Consider the following 4,805-nt stretch of genomic DNA (forward strand, 5'->3'; position numbering starts at 1 on the left):
TAGTAGTTTTTTTTGTGAGCCTGATGAGATGTTTTAAGATTTAGAATGACTGAGTAATCTGGTTATGTCAAGTACAATAATAAAATCATCTTACAAATTATCCCAATAGGAAATCAATATGCTTTAATACTTGAAAGATTCTGGTAAAAGTAGTAAAAACATTGGGGGTGGGATGGGGGTGGGGGGTAATGGTGGTGGTAGAATGTGAAGGAGACCAGGATCAAATGTGTTCTTAATAGTATGCAAAATCTTAAGAAAAACTCAACATGCAGCACATGCGTTAGGCCCAGGAAGGGTGGGTAGGGCTTGGTGTGCAGGCTAGTCAGGTGTTTCCTGAAGCCGGTGCCAGCTGGAAGGGGAATTAGCCAGTAAATATAAATAGTAGGAAAAAGAATTATCCACAATATTTAGGAAAAGTGTTAAAGAAAATTATAACCCATACTCGCATATCCATTTTCTATGACATGGTGCATAATATCAATAGTGAATATTTATTGATTATTGTGTGCCAGACATTGATCTGAATGCGTAGCCCATGTGATCCTTACAACCTTATAAAACTGTGCTTCCCAGGATAGTAGCTATGAGTCATATAGGACTATTTATATTTAAATCAATTAAAATACAATCAGTTTATACATTTAGTACCTTAGTTGATCCTAGTCACATTTAAGCTACTCAGTAGCCACATGAGGCTGGTGGCTACCATTTGGTCACTGCAGAGAACATTTCCATAATCACAGAAAGTTATATTAGGCAATGATGTTATAAAATGTATACTGTTAACTAACTCTATTTATTGATAAATAAACTGAGACTGAGACAGGTTAAATAATATATGCAAAGTCACATAGCTGGTAAGGAACAGAGCCAGGATTCTAATCATCCAGTCTAGCTACAGAACCTTTGCTCTTTCACCACTATGCTATTCTGTGTATAAAGTCAATTTGTAATAAAACACTATCATGTCTTGACAGTTTTATATTACCAAAATGCATTTTTTGTTAAAAAGGGAAAGTCACATGTAATACACAATTCTATAAAAGTATAAATCTGTTAACATAATTGAATTGTCAGGGAGAATGTGGACCACATCATCCTAAATCCTGTAATGAACGAGTTATTAGAGTTGGTTGATGGCCCCAGCTGAGTTTTATCTCTTGACTACTTCCCTCCAATTATGTCTAAATACCTGTGTATCTGTTCCCTATTTCCTCTCAGTTGTCTTTGTTAGAACCACCAGTCTCCAGAATTATTGCATTACCATTGCTGGTTCGTGTTTTGGGGATTTTTAAAATGAAAGTGTCAGTTCTCTAAATAGCCCTTTATGTAGTTTCTCTTTGAGACGTGTCTAGGTCCTGAGAATCTCTGAAGTGTTTGTCAGTGGCTGGTGATCACTGCGGTTGAGGGCTTGGGATTCCAGGGAAAGGTACAAGGTGTCTAGCCAGAAAGATTTACATCTTTATTCTCTATGAGTACTATAGCACTTGTGAAGAAAAGGAGGTAGAATTCTGTTTTCTATTTGTACCCTTTGCCTGTTCTAATCATTCCAAATGATATGCCTATAGAAAACATTTCACCTCTTGCAAATTATCAATAGTGTACAAAGTGGAAGGGAATATAGAGATCTTTTATTCAATCATGTGTCTATAGAGGTTTCATTGAATACATTCTCATGCACATCTAGGTGCCAAAGATAGGTAAATTTAGGACTCTTCTTGATTTTCAAGAAGCTTGCAGAGTTGTAGGTGACACTGAGGTAATTAACACAAAGTTTTACTGCAGTTCCATGGGAACACCCTTATAGGGCACTATACCCAGTAGGGATACTCTCTGAGAGCAGGAGTTCTTAATTTTGGATAAGAGGACTCTTTGGGGTTCTGACAAAAGCTAAGGAGTTCATGTTGGGGCAGTTGTAAGATTAAAGTGGTATTTTAATGTCGTGGTGTTTTACCTCATCATTTAGAGAGAATCTCAGAGAAAAATGTCTACACAAAGAAGTTCAAACCAAAGCACTTTGAATAGCAAAAAGGGGTCTAAAATATTTAAATCATGACTTTGAAGTATTTCTTGATTGAAAATTTGGTTTATTTTATTGGGGAACTGTAAAATAATTATATTTAAAGCTTTTTAGAATAAAATTTGTTGTAAAAATTTAAATAACATATACATGTACATTAAAGCAAATAACTTTTAAAAAGTGATTATCTGAATTATTTTGCCCTATTTATTGTAGTTGAAAAAACATTACATTTATCCTAACAGTTTTTAAGCATATAGTTCAATAGTGTTAAGTATATTCATGTTGTTGTATAGCAGATCTCTAGAACTTTTTCATCTTGCAAAACTGAAACTGTATACCCATTGAGCATTAGTTCCCTCTCCCTCTTCCACCAGCTCTTGGCAACCACCTTTCTACTTTCTATGATTTTGACTACTTTAGATACTTCATATGAGTGGAATCATAGAGTATTTATATTTTTGTACCTGGCTTATTTTACTTAGCATAATGTCCTTGAGGTTCATTCGTGTCATAGCTTGTGACAGGTATTCCTTCTGTTTAAAGCTGCATAGTATTCCATTGTATGCATATATGACATTTTGTTTATCTGTTTATCTGTTAGACATCTAGGTTGCTTCCACTTCTTGGCTGTTGTGAATAATACTGCAATAAACATGGGTGTGCAAATAATTCTTTGAGATCCTATTTTCAGTTCTTTTGGCTATATACACAGAAGTGAGATTGCTAGATCATATGGTAATTTTATTTTCAATTTTTCGAGAAACCTCTGTACTATTTTTAATAATAACTGCACTATTTTACATTCCCACCAACAGTATACAAGGATTCCAATTTCTCTGCATCCTAACACTTGTTATTTTCTGTTCTTTTGATAGTGGCCATCCTAATGGGTATGAGATAATGAATTATTTTGCCTTTAAGAGACCCTGGGCAGCCTTTTGAGTTTCCAGTTCACTTTTTTTTTCTCTACATCAGTGGTTCTCAAAGTGTGGTCCTGGAGGAACAGCGTCAGTAACATCTGAGAATTTATTAGAAATGCTAATTATTGGGCCTTACCTGAAACCTGCTAAATCAGAAATTGAGAGTTGGGCATGGTAATCTGTATCTTAACAAGCCCTCTAGGTTATTCTGATGCACACTCAAGTTTGAGAACTGCTGCTTTACACTAATAATTCTCAGCCACAGTTGCATATAAGAATCACCTGCCCAGGTGTGATTCTGTCCTGTGCAGCTGTTCTCTTGAGTGGGGTCGTTTGTCTCTGTCCGCCTTCTCTCCCACCTAAGTGTGTGTAGCTACCCAATGGAAGATTCGATGGATGTGGACGTGAGCCCCCTGAAGCCCCAAAACTATCTTTTCGGTTGTGAACTAAAGGCCGACAAAGATGATCACTTTAAGGTGGATAATGATGAAAATGAGCACCAGTTATCTTTAAGAACAGTCAGTTTAGGGGCTGGTGCAAAGGATGAATTGTACAGTGTTGAAGCAGAGGCAATGAATTATGAAGGCAGTCCAATTAAAGTAACACTGGCAACTTTGAAAATGTCTATAGAGCCAACGGTTTCCCTTGGGGGCTTTGAAATAACACCACCAGTGCTCTTATGGTTGAAGTGTGGTTCAGGGCCAGTGCATATTAGTGGATAGCACTTAGTAACTGTGGAGGAAGATGCAGAGTCAGAAGATGAAGAGGAGGAGGATGTGAAACTCTTAAGTATATCTGGAAAGTGGTTGGCCCCTGGAAGTGGTAGCAAGGTTCCACAGAAAAAAGTAATACTTGCTGCTGATGAAGATGAAGATGATGATGATGATGATGATGATGATGATTTTGATGATGAAGAAACTGAAGAAAAAGCGCCACACCAGTGAAGAAATCTATACGAGATACTCCAGCCAAAAATGCACACAAGTCAAATCAGAATGGAAAAGACTCAAAACCATCATCAACACCAAGAGCAAAAGGACAAGAATCCTTCAAAAAACAGAAAAAAACTCCTAAAACACCAAAAGGACCTAGTTCTGTAGAAGACATTAAAGCAAAAATGCAAGCAAGTATAGAAAAGGTGGTTCTCTTCCCAGAGTGGAAGCCAGGTTCATCAGTTATGTGAAGAATTGCTTCTGGATGACTGACCAGGAGGCTATTCAAGATCTCTGGCAGTGGAGGAAGTCTCTTTAAGAAAATATTTTGGACAATTTGTTAAAAATTTTCCGTCTTACTTCATTTCCATAACAGTTGATATCTGGCTCTCCTTTTTATAATGCAGAGTGAGAACTTTCCCTACTATGTTTGATAAATGTTGTCCAGGTTGCATTGCCAAGCATGTGTTGTCCAAAATGCCTGTTTAGTTTTTAAAGATGGAACTCCACTCTTTGCTTGGTTTTAAGTATGTATGGAATGTTATGACGTATTAGTAGCAGTGGTCAGACATGGAAATGGTGGGGAGACAGAAATATACAAGTGAAATAAAACTCACTATTTTAATAAAGGAAAAAAAAGAATCACCCAAGGGCTTCTTAAAATGTTTTGCTGATCTTAAGCCCAACTCAAAGAAAAATTTTGATCCATACGGTTTAGGGGGGTTTTGCCTTGAGCCTTAGCATCACTTTAAAAGCTCCCCAGGTGATTATTATTATTATTATTATTTTGAGACAGGGTCTCACTCTGTTTCCCAGGCTGGAGTGCAGTGGCACAATCTCGGCCCACTGCAGCCTCCACCTCTTGGGCTCAAGCAATCCTCCCAGCTTAGCACCCCCGAGTAGCTGGGACCACAGGTGCACATCACCACG

At 37.3% G+C, this 4,805-nt stretch overlaps 1 pseudogene; it reads left to right on the forward strand.

The window, feature by feature from the left end:
- Positions 1-3,323: 3,323 nt before the first annotated feature.
- On the forward strand, positions 3,324-4,194 carry LOC105538074 (annotated as a pseudogene).
- The last annotated feature ends 611 nt before the right edge of the window (positions 4,195-4,805 follow it).

This window comes from Mandrillus leucophaeus, unplaced genomic scaffold (genome assembly GCF_000951045.1).
Source record: "Mandrillus leucophaeus isolate KB7577 unplaced genomic scaffold, Mleu.le_1.0 Scaffold1842, whole genome shotgun sequence".
Classification (NCBI taxonomy): domain Eukaryota; kingdom Metazoa; phylum Chordata; class Mammalia; order Primates; family Cercopithecidae; genus Mandrillus; species Mandrillus leucophaeus.